This window comes from Phacochoerus africanus, chromosome 1 (assembly GCF_016906955.1).
Source record: "Phacochoerus africanus isolate WHEZ1 chromosome 1, ROS_Pafr_v1, whole genome shotgun sequence".
Taxonomy (NCBI): Eukaryota; Metazoa; Chordata; class Mammalia; order Artiodactyla; family Suidae; genus Phacochoerus; species Phacochoerus africanus.
In genome coordinates this window covers 286,264,322-286,279,537 of record NC_062544.1, presented here as the reverse complement: position 1 = coordinate 286,279,537, position 15,216 = coordinate 286,264,322, and positions in this window count along the sequence as shown.

Below are 15,216 nucleotides of genomic sequence, written 5' to 3'. Positions count from 1 at the left end.
GGGATGACCCTGGAGCCCCCAGGCTGAGAGGAGGGACCTGGAGTGGGGCTGCAGAGGGGAAGGGTGGGCTCCAGGCCATCCACCCCAGGCTCCAGGCTCTCCTCCCCAGGACTGTGCCCAGTGCCAGCCTTGCCATCTCTTGGCCCACAGCTCCCCGCCCCACCCCAGCTCCTTGGAGAGGCCCCATCGCCCTCTGCCTGAGAGAGCCAGAGTGGCCCCGAGGCCCGCCCCTGCCCCATTGACCAGGGCAGCCTTGGCCTCATAGGAGGGGAGGGGCCCCCTAAGCCCACTGGCTCCTGTGAAGAGACAGGGGACCAGGAGGTGACCTGAGAGTGCTCGCTCAGGGCTCAGAATTGCCATGAGCCCTCCTCTGCCCTGTGCCCTGTGAGTGCAGCTCCGCACAGACATTCTGTCCCCAGCACACCCTGGAGGAGCCCACTGTCACCACCCTTCTCTGGGGACCGAGGCCCAGAGGCCATGAGCGGCCCCTGCCGCAGGGACACGGCACCCACGGCTCCCCTGAGCCCACCTGGTCCAGCCCGGGTGTCGGGAGGAGTGAGGCCCCTGGCAGGTTGAAGAGACAAAGCATCAATCGAAGAGAAGAGAGTGTATTTGTCTTAAAACCAGGAGCAGGTGAACCCAGAGGTGAATCTGTTTATGTCAGGACACCTGGACCAGGCACTGGGGCCACTGCACGTCCGGGGACACTGGTGCCCCGTAGGACCACATGCGTCCTAGGGGATCTGTTGTCACAGTGAGAGCCCAAGGCAGAGCGAGGGGCAGCCAGCCGGGGGGGTGGGGCAGACCTGGAGGGGGTGTCTCTGTGTGTGTGTGTGTGTGTGTGTCTCTATATGGGGTGTCTGTGTGTGTGTGTATACGAGGGTGCACTGTGGGGCGGGAGTGCAGCATGTGTATTTGGGGGAGCGAGAGCCACAGGCCCCGAGACCCCCTTTCTTTCACGTCTAGACAAATCGGGCCGCGTCAGGAGTTTGGGCCGGAGCCCGTGTGGGCAGGAAGCCAGCCCCAGGGTCATCGCATTGTCTCTGGGCCGGTGCAGCCTCTACTCTCAGCAGATTTGCGTCCCGCTGCGCCCCAGCCAAACGCCAGCGCTTCTCACACAAAGGCTGGTATTTGCTTTCCCTGCAGGATTCCACGGTCAGCAGTTTGCAGGTCCAGTCACAAAGGCCCGCCCCCGCCCCCGAGTTTCCAGCCCAGGGCCCCCCGGGGCTCCCGCCTGGCGAGGCTGGGGGTCAGCTGGCGTAGCCTTGCTTGCCCTGTCCGTGAGGCCGGCAGGCTGGACAGCCAGCCCCTGCCCACCCCACCTCGGCCCTCGGCAGGGAGCGAGGGGCCAGCCGGCCTCCAGCCCCTTCCGAGGCACAGGCATCGGCAGGTCCGCCCAGGCCCCCCCGGACACCGCCTGAAGGGGAAACGAACTCAGCTGGAGACTTAGAGACAGTTCTGCTCCAGACACATCGGTGGTGTCTGGCTGCCGGGACCCCCTCTTCTGCTCACCAGCACCTGGCGTTTACAGTCATTTGTGTCAGGAGAGGGAAGCACTACCTCACTGAGTTCACTTCTGTGACGAAAATGTTCATACATCTAAACAGTAGAGAAAAGGATGCAGTGAAGCCCCACGCATTCATCGGCCAGATTCAACAACTGTGACGATCTGAGCCTCGTCTCTTTCTTTTAGCCTCACCCACAGCCTGTGAAGGTTCCCAGGCCAGGGATCGAACCGATGCCACACAGTGATCTGAACCATAGCCGTGACACACCCGGTCCCTAACTTGCTGAACCACCGGGACACTCCATCTTTTTCCTTCCTGAAGTACTAAGGCAAAGCCCAGACTCCCTCTCATTTTAACCCTGCACACTTCACTGCCGCCCGTAAAAAGATGCACATCGCCTCGTACAGGCCCGAATTCCACTTCTTTTTTGACAGTCATCATTTCCTGGTCCCATCACACACCTGGTCCCTCACCAAATATCTCCGATTGTCGCAAACGTGGCCTTTCACGGTGGATTTGTTAGAATCTGGACCCAAACCAAATCCCCTCCTGCTTTGGCTGTCACGGGGGTGGGGGGGTCTCTCCTCCAAAGCTGCTTCTGCGTCACAGAGAGGGCCGGGTGCGTTCTCCTCTTTCGACCTGGTACGTGGTGCACCTCAGGGATTCACTCTCTCCTGTTGACCGGTCTCCCCCGGGCAGCTCCCGTCCACCCAGCTGGGTCTTTCTTGACCGAGGCTTCCCAGAAAGACAAGCCTGGGCAAAGCCTTGGGGTAACGCTTCCCTAGCAGGTGCCATCCCAGGGAAACAAAAGTGGGGGAGGCAAAGGGAGGAGAGAAGGGAACAAAGGGGGTGTGAGAGAAGAGAGATAAAGCTGCACCACCCGCAGTGATTTCACAGAACGCAGTAGGCGACCATCCAGTGGAGAATGCAATGCCTTACGCTATAACACGATGTAACAGAATACCGTGCCGTCCAATAGAAACGAATCCGACTAGGAACAATGAGGTTGCGGGTTCGATCCCTGGCCTCACTCCGTGGGTTAAGGATCTGGCGTTGCTGTGGCCGTGGTGGAGGCCAGCAGCAACAGCTCCGATTCGACCCCGAGCCTGGGAACCTCCATATGCTGTGGGTGCAGCCCTAAAAAAAAAGATGAAAGACAAAAATATATATCTATAATAACATAATACAATGCAATATAACACAATACAATACACTATAATACAACATAATATGGTACAATATATAATATATAAAACTGTACAAAATAGGAGTTCCCGTCGTGACGCAGTGGTTAACGAATCCGACTAAGAACCATGAGGTTGCGGGTTCGATCCCTGCCCTTGCTCAGTGGGTTAAGGATGCGGCGTTGCCGTGAGCTGTGGTGTAGGTTGCAGACACGGCTCGGGTCCCGTGTTGCTGTGGCTCTGGCGTAGGCCGGTGGCTACAGCTCCGATTCGACCCCTAGCCTGGGAATCTCCATATGCCGCGGGAGCGGCCCAAAGAAATAGCAAAAAGACAAAAAAAAAACTGTACAAAATAATGTATAATATTATAAAATACAATATAAGGAGTTCCTGTTGTGGCTCAGCAAGTTAAGGACCCGACTAGTATCCATGAGGATGCGGGTTCAGACACTGGCCTCTCTCTGTGGGTTAAGGATCTGGCTTTGCCAAAAGCCCTCGTGGATCACAGATGCAGCTCATATCTGGTGTAGCTGTGGCTGCGGCATAGGCCATGGCCTCCAGCTCCGATTTGACCCCCTCGTCTGGGAACTTCCATATGCTGTGGGTGGGGCCCTAAAAACACAAACAAACAAAATATATATAATACAACACAATATAATGCAATGTATAATACAATACAGAACAATACAATATGTAATATAATGCAACACAATTCAATATAATATAGCATAATATAATGTAGCATACTAAAGCAATATAATATAATGCAAGGCAATACAATATATAAATAAAGCAGTACAATATAATATAATACAATACAATACAATATTATAATATAATGTATACGGTGGCAGTCTATGGAGCTGGCCGCAGCCCTTAGGAGGACACAGCTGGCAGGACCTCAGAACAGAATTTAACTGCCAGTCTGTCCCATGTCCCGGCTCTCACTGGCTAAATCTGCTCCCAGGTCACTAACTCCCCGCATTGCTAAACACCCCCCACCTCCCTCACCTCCCGGGAAGCCCCTGGAGAGCCAGCCCTCGGCAGGACCAGTCAGCCTGAGGGCTGGAGCTCCCACTGGGTGGGGTGGCGCAGGGGCTGTTAGGAGCCAGCCAGCGGGGTTAGTCTGCTCCCTAAGTTCAGGAATTTGCATCTATGCTCTGAATGCCCTTGGCCTGTAATCTTTCTCTTACTCTCCTGAGCTGGTTTTGATAAAAAGCTGATGATTCATAATAAAATGGGGGGCGGGGCATGTTTTCTATTTTTCTTTTCTCTGGAAGAGCTTCCTTAAACGCTGGTAAACTTACCTGGAACCATCTGGGCCTGAGGTTTTCTGTTTGGGGACAGTTTTTCTACCAATTCCATCTTTGCCATGGTTACAGGACGTCTGGTTTTCTATTTTTCTCCTGAGTCAGTCGTGGTGATTTGTGGTTTCCCTTCTTTTGCACAGTTTTGTGGGGGCGCCCAGAGTTGGTGGCGTTCGGAGCTCTCCCCGGGCCTGAGCGCACCTCCCCCGCCCCATGAGCTCGAAGCGGGGGGCCTGTGGCCCTGCTGGCTTGGGTCCCCTGGCCCTTTCCCCTGGTTAATCTGGAAAGGGCTGTTAATTTTGCTAGGTGTTTCACGAATCAAGTTTGCTGTTTTCTAGTTCATCAGTTTCAGCTCATTTTTATATCCGCGCTGCCGCGTGTCCTGGGCTGATGCGGCTATCGTCTTTAACGTTACAGGATCGCTTAGCCACTCAGTTTTTCACGGAGGATGCGGGCTCCCCTCTTCGCCCCAGTTGCATCTCAGGGGCCTCGGTGGCCGAGGCAGGCTGAGTGTGGGGCGGCCTCCCCATGCAGGGGCCCATCGCGCTGCCCGAAGCCCAGTGCAGGGCCGCCCAGAGGAGTCCTGGGTGTAGACGCCGGCTTGATGGAACGTCCACTTACGTGTTTTCCTGATTCCACCCCAACCCCAACCTGAGGACTCACGTCCTGTGCTTCTGCTCTGTTCAGAGGAACTAACAATTTGGGGCGGGGTGGGGGGACGGGGACACTGAGCTGAAGGGACGGGGCCTTTCGAAAAGCCCCCATGAAAGCGAACCTCCACGTCACATCCGGGGAAGTTTCATATCTGAATGGGGCCCCGTCTGGAGCTGTTCTCAGCCTGAGCCTACAGCCCCGTCCGCAGGGCAGCGGCTGAGGCACATAGGGAACCAGGGCCCGCGGGACCCACAAGCGGGCTCTGCCTCTCCCGGTGCCGGCGGGCAATGCCTCCCTTCGCTTTGCAGGCCCATCGCCTCGCTGCCAGGCATCATAATCAGATTGCCAGACCCCACGCTGCCCAAACCGTCCCTTGACCCTCCCGAAAGTTTTGGCTGACACTTTTTATAGTTACTCCACCTATAACTGGGAGGATGGGAGCCACCAGGTGGCCAGCAAGAAGCGAGGTGAGGGGCCGTCAGCCTGGCCAGGACCGCGGGGACGCGTGAGGCTGTGGACACCAGTGTCACAGAGTCAGCAGGCAGAACATGGCTCGGAGGCAGCCTCTGGTTCCCTCCTGAGCCCCGGGACACAGCTTTCCTGGACCAGAGACTCCACTCTGCTCAGCTACACAGGGCGGCCAGATGCAAAGCCAGAGAGCAGGGCATCTGCAGCCCTGGGTCTGCTTAGATGGATCCGGAGGCAGCCAGCATCCAGAGCAGCTCCTGGCCTGGGTGCTGCACAGAGAGCCGCCCTGACCCCTTCATCTCCAGTGACGCCGTCAAGGAGAAGCAGCGACACGGGGATGGGTGTCTCTGCCGGGTCCCCCAAGGCAGACCCCAAGGGAAGGCACTGGTGCTGGTGCCTTTGCCAGGGGAGCTGGGAAGCAGAAGCGCTGAGGGGCAGGGAGACAGGGCAGGAGAGAAGCCAGCAAAGGTCGCCTGATGGTCACTGACATGGGCAACTGGGGCCTGGCCCGTGGGCACCCCTGAGGAGCCACATTGGATACATGGCAGGGCCGCCCCCATCAGGGGCAGAAGCCGCGGCGTTTACCCTGACACAGCCCCCCTGCTGGAAGGCTGCTCCAGGGGACGTTGACTCTGGCACTTCGGGGAGTTTCACTTGGGCTGAGCGGACCCCTGGACCCCGAGAACAGAGAAGCAGGGGGACCATGCCCCTCCGAAATGGCCCCTTTGCTGTGGTGGGCTCAGAGGCCACCGGGGGCTGTAGGCAGGGCAGCAACAGATCTCCCGATGGTGTGAACAGTCCGGGAGCCAGAGACCATGACACAGACCAAACAAGGGGTGTGAGTCAGGGCTCCCCAGGGAAACCAAACCACAAGACGGATGGATGGATGGGCGGACGATGGACGCAAAGAGACACGTGACAGATACGGGTGGATGGGGGGCTGGCTGGATGGATGGATGGATGGGTGAGCAAACTAATACACTTCCCATACCTGACTTCTCCACAAATCTTTTCACTGCTCTCTGCAAAGAATACCCAGAATTCATGTCCGATTCACCAGTCCACAGCCCCCCAATCTGAGACGCCATCACCTCTTGCCTGGATAGTTACAGTTACGTCCTTGCTGGGCTCCCCATTTCTGCATTTGCCCTCCAGAAGCTCTTCAGCCAGCAGCCAGGGTGATCCCCTAAAGTCACATAAGCCATTCATGTGCCCCAGACCTCGCCTGTCATTCCATCCCGCCCGAGCAAAAGCCTAAGTCTTACCATGACCTGCGATGCCTTTTGAGGTCTGGCCTCTGGCTCCCTGCCCCCATTCCTGATGCTCAGCCACGCTGGCCCCTGCAGTCGCTCAGATGTCGCCTTTGCACCTCCTGCTCCCTCTGCACAGAAAGCGCTTCCTTCCATTATCTGAGGGGCTGGTTCACTCGCTTCCTGGAGGTCCTTATCCAAAAAGGTCAGTGGCGGTTTCCCCCTGTGACATGGCCACAGTCCACGGCAGGCAGAGTGCACATCCCCACCCCTCCAACTCCTGCTTGGCCCCTTAACTCTCTCAGGCAGTGGGGTGTGAGAAGATGTAACTTCGGCCACATTCTGTGGGAGGCTTTCGATGTGGGGGGGTTTGACCCTGCACTGCAAGAGGCGAATGCCCAGCAGACGCTGCCCTCAGTCTGAGCACTGGCAGAGACACAGGTGGAGACCTAAACCCACCCCCAGGTCTGAAGCAGAACCCATGAGCAAGAAATAAATGTCAGAGGTTGCAAGCGACTGAGGTTTGGGATGTTTGTTACGTAGCATCACCATAGCAACAGCTGACGGATACACAAGGGCTCCAACCCTGTTTCCCACCTCCCTCCCAATTTAATATTTTTCTCAACATGTGTTACTCTCTAATGTGCATTATACGTGCCTTATTTATCTTGTTCCTTTATCGTGTCTGCCATCCCAACAGAAGGTAGGGTCCGTAAAGAAGAGGGATTCTCTTCTCTTGCTGCTGATATCCTCTTCCTCCTCCGAGGGCCTTCCCCGTGAATTTCAATGAGCCTGGTACACACGCGTGAGGAGTCCCATGTCCAGACAGGTGAGATTATCTACGAGGCTTTTTGTGGGTTTATGCAAGAGGCTCCCCTGCGGAGAAGGAACAAGGAAAAACACCCCCTTCGCAGCTGGGACCTCCGAGCTGGAGCTTCATTCTGCTCTCACAGCCCCCCACCCACCCCACAGATCCCGGGGGGGTGCAGTAAGCAGCCTTTGTTTTTAACCCTCCTGGGAACACAGTTTAGGGCTCTGTGAACAAACGAGGCTTGTTCTCCTCCAACTGAAGCCCCTCTCAAAACTAGGGGCAGACCACCAAGGAGGAGGGGTCCCGGGGACTGACCATGCTGGGGAGGGAGGGTCTCCCTGCTCCAGGCACCTGAGGAGCAGGCGGCCCCATGTGTGCGCAGTGCGAGCCTGTGCAGGGAACCGTCTTCTCTCGGTTTCTAACGTGCTTTTAACGGCCCTCTGAGTCCACATTTACCACCTCCCCATGAGACCTGGGCATGGAAGGGAACGTTCTGGTCTGATGGCCACAGGCAGGCTGTCACCTGGTGGCCAATCCAGGAGCACCTTTCCTGTTTTCGCCCACCTGCCCCAACTCTGCCTGAGGCTCATCCTTGGGCTGTTTGACCAGGGCCACTAGCCCCTGTCAGTCTAGACAGCCAGAGGCTTCCAGAAGGCTACGCAGGCAGCACCCCCTCTTTCTAACTCCAAAGGCTGCCGGCAGCCAGCATTCCAGAATGGGACTCCCTGTGCAGCCGCCTCCTGCTGGACCCGGGGAGAAGGTGCCGCCCTCTCTCTCCCACTGGCCTCATCCGGGTCCACACAGATGCTCCTCCAGGCCCCTCAGCTTCTCCAGACCCCTCTGAGAAACTAGAAGGGGCCTGACCGCCCTGAAATTTCCACAAAGCCACCGTTTTTCTGTCCCTGGGTGTAGCAGCTGGCCATTTAGAGCCAGCAACTGTCTACACCACCAGCTCACGCCCGCCTGACACCGGACAGTTCACGAGACCCTGTACAGGGTTGAATCTGGTCCCCCCAAGAAAGTGTTCCCATCGTGGCGCAGCGGTTAACAAGTCCGACTTGTTTCCATGAGGACACGGGTTCAATCCCTGGCCTCGCTCAGTGGGTTGAGGATCCAGCATTGCCGTGAGCTGGCTCGGATCCCGCGTGGCTGTGGCTGTGGCGTAGGGCAGCAGCTGGAGCTCTGATTGGACCCCTAGCCTGAGAACCTCCATATGCCGCGGGTGTGGCCCTAGAAAGACAGACAGAAGGAAAGGGAGATTGGACGTAGAGACACACACAGACGAAAGAACACGTGAGGACAGAGGCAGAGACTGGAGCAATGTCACCACGTGCCAGGGAGGACCAGGCTCTGCCAAACCTGCCAGAAGCTGGGGTGTGTGTGTGTGTGTGCTGCTTTTCTGGTGTCTTTGGAGGGAACGAGCCCTGCAAACACCTTGAATTCGGACTCTTGGCCTCCAGGCTGGGAGGAGGGTCTTGTTTTCAGCCGCCCCACCTGTGGTGCTTGGACATGGCAGCCCAGGACCCTCACACAAGCCCCTTGTGCTCCCCCTGTGGGGTTCATCAGCCTGAGAGGTGGGTCAGGCACAGTGAGGGGATGGCTTTGCCAGGACAGCCAGGTTCCCGCTCACAGCTGGCTGGCCTGGGCGGGCCCCGTCTCTGTTTCCTCTCCATAAAACAGGGGCTGGACCACCCACCGGGAGGTCCCTTCCATTCCAGGATCACTGGTTCTGAGTGGGACCTGCACCTCTGTGTGCTCAAGCACCGCGTGGCTCACTTGCCCTCCCCAGGCGGACTCAAGGAGTGTGTGTCCTTCCGCAAGATGCCCGCGGCCCAGCACAGGTTAGGGCAGGGCAGGACACAGAGCCCAGCCCTAGCGCTGCCTCAGCCTCTAGGTGACTTACTGACGTGGTGAGTGGCCAGCAGGTGGCTTGACACTGCAGCCAGGGTACGTGCCTGCTGGGCAGGGCTGCGTGCCGCATGGGCAGGCAGCACACCTATGGGGTTGAGGGCCGCCAGGCAGGGAGTCCCATTTGGCCAAGTGACCTCGTTGTGACGACGGGGAGCAGGTGCAGCTGCAGCATCACCACCAAGTACAACCTGCTGGGAGACAGACGGTTCCGCCCGCAGTGACTAGGGCTCTGGTTCCCTGCGACCATCCGCACCCAGTCCTGGGAAGGAGGAGAGGAGCCCGGTCCTGCTGGGAGGGCGAGGGTCATCAGAGAGGCAGGTTGCCAAGCAGGGTGCCCCCAGCCTGAGACCCATGCAGGCAGTGGTGCAGCAGTGGAAGAACTGCCAGCTGAGGGCTGAGCCAGGGGACAAGGAAGGCCTCCTGCAGAGCACGGCCGGGGTCTGGGCCTCGTTACAGCCCCCACTTCCTAGCACTCAGCCCCGACTCAGCCCCCACCCAGCCCAGCCCCGGAGGCAGCACGGCTCAGCACCAGGATCTCTCCTGCTGGCAGGGCCCACCCCCAGTGCCTCTGGGCTCCTTCAGACACCCCGAAACCTAGGAGCCCTGGACACCAGGATGGGCGGGTGACCCCAGCACATGGGTTGGCAGGCAGAGGAGATGATGCAACAGAAATGAATTCCCCACCACCGACCCCCACTGACAGCCAGGGAGGAGGGACTGGGTCCCACCCCTCCTGCAGCTTCCACCTCCACCCACCCCCCAAGGCTGCATCATCCAGCAGGCATCCCACCAGGGGTTCTGACCCGAGACGGCCTGTCGGCAGCTAGGCGGTACCATGGGACCAGTCCTGGTGGACAGACAGAAGGAGGTGAGATGTGCCGGGCCACTGAAAGCCAGGGCCACTGGACACACTTTTTCTTCTCTTTTTCTTTTGGCTGCCCCCAAGGCATCGGAAGGTTCCAGGGCCAGGGGTGGAACCCAAGCCCCAGCAGTGACAATGTCGAATCCTTAACCACTAGGCCACAAGGGAACTCCTGGGCAGGTATTTTATTTAGACGATAAAGAAATACACCTTTATCTGTTTAAAAGAATTACAAGTAGAAACCTTGGGCCCTCTTTCGGGGGGTTGGAGCAGTGGCAAGCCCCTGATACCCCAGGAGAGGCAGTGGCTGAGGAGCCCGCACTGGGTGGGGCTGAAGTAAGGGTTTTAACTAAGGGACACAATGCCTCCCTGGCTGAAAGGGCAGACGTGTGCCTTTTCAGCTACTCCCTCATACCATCCTTCTTGTAATTATGTAGCAACTATGTACCCTATGCCAGCAGCCCTGCTGATCCTGTTGCCAGCATTGCCTATCCGCTCCGCTTCTGTTGCTTGCTCAGTTTCTTCGGCAAGGACACTGTCTGTCCCGGGAAGGCGGAGGTCCGGGCTGCTTCCATGGGAAAAACAAGACCCTGTCTGGGATAAAAGTTGCTGAGAACAAAGACCTGGCGCTCAGACTCTGGAGGTGACTCCTCTGAGCCCCCAGGGGTGCTGAATAAACCTTGCTCTGCCCAGCTCTGAGTGCCATTCGTCTCCTTCCACTGCCACGGTTTCTACATTCTGCACCAGGACTAGGACAGACTCACCAGAATCCCTCTGTCCCCCAAGTCAGTTTCCATCGTCAACTATGTGGCATCTCTTTAGGAAACCTCGAGCTTCCCCCACTGGGATGTGCAGGTGGCGAATGGGCGGAGCCTTCTCACCTCCCCAAAGTGGGAGTCTCACGCCCCCTAGTGTCCGTTGCACAGCCCTCGGGGAGCTCCCGTGTCCAGGTGGGGCAACCGATCTGTGCCACAGAAGTCTGAATTTGGCAAAGTCTGAATTTTGCAAGGTCCGTCCTTGAGTGTCGCCTGGCAAATACGCCAGCAACTCACACCATCACCCACAGGGTCTGGCACGTCTGAAATGAGCTTCGAACAGCTGCCAAGCAGAAAGAGTTCAAAGACACGCATCTAAAGACATACAGATTCGCCTCCGTCGGCTGCAGCAGCTTCAGGGCAGGGATGTGTCCCGCCGCGGAGTCGTGCAGGGGCGGGGCAGCCCGGACACGCAGGTGCTGGGCGCAGCTGTGTCTGCGACAGCAAAAGCGGACACTGGCTAAAGGTGCAGCCTCAGAGGGCAGGTGCCCTGAATTCCACCGCATGGAATATTCTGCAGCTGTCTAAAAAAATGAAGTTTGCCCCTAGTGGCATATTCACAAAAAGAAAAGGTGGAAGCAGCCCACATACCCATCAGTGGGTGAATGGTTGAGCCTAATGTGGTCCGTCCCAGCCTCAAAAAGGGAGGACATTCTGACCCAGGCTGCCGTGTGGATAGACCTTGAGGATGTCATGCTTCGCGACACAAGCCAGTCACAAAAGGACATGCTGTGTGATCCACTTATGTGAGGTCCCTAGAGATATCAAATTTGTAGAGACAGAAGGTAGAATGGTAGGCACTAGGGGCCAGGAGAAGGGTGGAGGACAGAGGTTAATGGGGACAGAGCTTCCGCTGGGGAGAATGGAACATTCCAGAGATGGATGGTTGCACAGCGATGTGCTCGTGCCCACTGCCGTAACAGAGCAGGACCCTGGGGGGCGTTCCAGGATGGAACACCCTGCCCCCCCTACTCCTCCACCTGCTTCATCTATAGAAAAATGTTAGCCTCCTAGGCCTTCCCCCATTTCCACAGAATAAATTTAATCAGAGAAGTGAGAAAATGCAGAAAGAAAGGGAAACAGTCAAGCAAGACAAAATAATAATAATTTAGCCACTAAACTGTGTCAAGGATCTTTAATTCCTCCTCAAGGACTCTAGATAATACTCTGAGCCGTGTCCTTGGAGCTGTTTTGCAGATACTGGAACCCTCGCCAGGGGGACGAAGTTAACTGTATGCTGCCCACAAGCATGGAGACCCCAGACCTGTTGGAACCAGGAGGCTGATGACGCTGACTCACCACCAGCCAATCAGAAGACTGTCCACGAGCTGATCCCCCTGTCTTTAAAAACCCATCCCTGGGCATTCGCTTACAGCTCAGCAGGTGGAGGGTCTGGTGTTATCACTGCGGTAGATGAGCCACTGCTGGGGGTGGGTTCCGTCCCCCGCCCAGGAACTTCCACATGCCACGGGTGCAGCCAAAAAAAAAACTCTTCCCTGAACGCGGATCTTTTGAGCTGCCTGGACTCCCTGCTTGGCGTCTGCAATAGACACGGCACTTTCCTCCCACAACCTGAGTCAGGAGATCTGCTTTGCTGCTCAGGGCGAGTGGACCTGCTGGGTGTGGTTACAGTACCACTGAATTGTGCGCTTCAAAGTGGTTAAGACAGGGAGTTCCCATGTGGCTCAGCAGTTACAAATCCGACTAGTATCCATGAGGATGAATGTTCAATCCCTGGCCTCACTCAGTGAGTTAAGGATCCAATGTTGCAGTGAGCCGTGGTGTAGGTCGCAGACATGGCTCGGACCCCGTGTCGCTGTGGCCGTGGCCCGCAGCTGCAGCTCCAATTAGACCCCTACCCTGGGAACTTTTTTTTTTTTTTTGCCTTTTTCTAGGGCCGCTCCCACAGCATATGGAGGTTCCCAGGCTAGGGGTCGAATCGGAGCTGTAGGTGACAACCTACACCACAGCCACAGCAACACCAGATCCTCAACCCACCGAGCAAGACCAAGGATCGAACCCACCACCTCATGGTTCCTAGTCGGATTTGTTTCCGATGCACCAGGAACTCCAGATTCTGAGGTTACATAAATTTTGCTACAATAAAAATTGAGGAAATTTTTTTCTGCTGTGATACGGGAATACCTCCAGTTACTACCAAAAAATAAGGCAGGGAACAGTGGCAACATGGAGCCTTGCTAACATTCCTGTCAAGACAGAGGAAATTCACCTGCAGTAGCCGCACCAGCTGCGCCTTGGACCCACGGGGGTGGGTGGCAGGGCTGCTCTTGCTGACCGCGGGCTGTAGGAGGCGGGCACAGAGCCAGCAGGGGGTCCCACTCCTGAACTTTGTACCATGACAAAGGTTCCGCACACAGAGTCACTGATTAAGAATGCAAAGAATGAAGATCCGTGGAGCGCTGGGGAAAGCCACGGTGCGGGTGGGCGGGTGTGTGTGTGTGTGTGTGTGTGTGTGTGTGTGTGTGGGTGTGTGTGTGGCTTTTACTCTGCCGGAAATACGGGTGTCCCAGAGGCCTGGCTGCAGCTCTTAAGCCGTCTTTTTTTTCCGCTTTTTTCCTTTAAGCAAGTGCTTTTAACTGAGGTGGAGCTGAGGTACGATATCACACAGGTTACAGGTGCACCCCGTCCTTAAGCCGTCTTAAGGGTCCAGCTACACGGTCTGGTCCGTCACACATCTCACAGAAGAAAACACAAACGCACCTCTTTGGCCGAGATGAGTTAACAAGTACCCTGGCGGGGCTCGGAGTGACCTGGGTCCGCCCATCAGGAGCCGGTGGAAGGGACGGTCGCTTCCTGCCCTCTGGGGCCCAGCTCTGCTCACAGCCACCAGGGAGGCGGACTCGCCTGCGTAAACATCACGGGGCCGTGAGATTTTACAGCGATCCTCAGACCAGGGAGGGCAGTCCTATTCGTGCTGCAGAATCACTGAGCTTGGCTTGGAGAAAGGACCCTGGAAGTCCATCACTCCAGCCCCATTAGACCAACACACGGAGGCCCAGAGGATGGAGAAGCTTTTCAGAGCTTCCCAGCTGGAAATGCCCTGCGCGCAGCCTGCACTCAGCCTTCCCCGCCTGCAGCAGCTCCAGAGGCGCAAAGATCACCCCCACCTGCCGGGGAGGGGGGCGGGCGGCGGGCAGGCGGGGAACTCGCCTGGGAAATGGACGCCTTCCACGGTGGAGCCAGCATTCAGCCTGGCCTGGGGACAGGGGTGTCCAGAGACGAGGCCCCAAGACATCGTCCGTCCTGATTGCTCCCACGGGCATCCATCCGCCTGTCTGGGGGAGAAGCGGCCACCTGCCGTGGAGCCACCGACCCCCGCCCCGCTGTTGAACCCCATCACTCAGGCCCCAAAGCTCTCCCTTCTATCCCCCCCCCATCAGCATCCAACCCATCAGCCAGGTCTGACACCCCCACACCCACCCCCACCCCACCTCCCACCCCCACGCTGGGCCGAGCCTGGTCACCCTCCTGGGATCAGCTCCCTAACCAGTCTCCCCTGCTGCCCTACCCTCAACGCTCCAAGCTCTACCTAAAAAAAAAAAAAAAAAAAAGCTTTATTTAGATATAATTCACATACTACAAATTTCACTCTTTCAAAATGCACAGTTAGGTAGGTTTTCGAGTATTCACAGAAGTGAAACTCTACCTCCACCAGAGAATTCCAGAACACGTGCTCCCCCCAGAAAGAAATCCGGTGCCATCAGCAGCCGCCCCCCTCCCCGCCGGCTCTCCCCTCCCCGACCCCAGCCCCAGGGAACGCCAATCTATTTCCTGTCTCTCTGGATTTGCCCGTTCGGGACATTTCACGTAAATGGAATCTGGCAGGTGTGGCCCTTTGTGTCTGGCTGGCTTAGTTCACTTAGTGGGTTATTCACGCGGCGGCACGTGTTCGATTCCCTTCGCTTTCACGGCTGAACCCTCCCCACCGCGTGGAGGGACCTCCTTGTCCTCGTCGTGATCCAAAGACGGACACTGGGTCGTTCTCACTGTTGACTGGGGGACAGAGGCACACAACCTACAAGTCGAGAGTTATATTCTATTCAGGGACCTACCTGAGGCCCAGAGCCGGGGAGACAGCCCCTCTGAGATGCTGCTCCCAAGAGGTGAGGGAGGAGCCAGGACGTGCAGGAGTTACTGCTGGAAAAAAGCCGTGGAGCTGACCGTGAAAAGACGGCAGCTGATCACAAGAGACAGACGTCTCAAGGCGGAGGATTTAGTGCTTTTTTAGGGAGATGTGCCAGAGTCTGGGCTCATTGAAATGATTCTTCCGATGTGCTGTGCCTCTTAGCTGTCTAGGGCCAATGTCCCATTTTTCCCCCCATCCTGAGTCTCCTCAGGGTGCCACGGGAGGGGAGGGGGGCAGCTGCAGGGGCTGATGGCTCGATGGTGGCAATAGTTCCTGCTCCTGGAATGGCAGGCATCTTT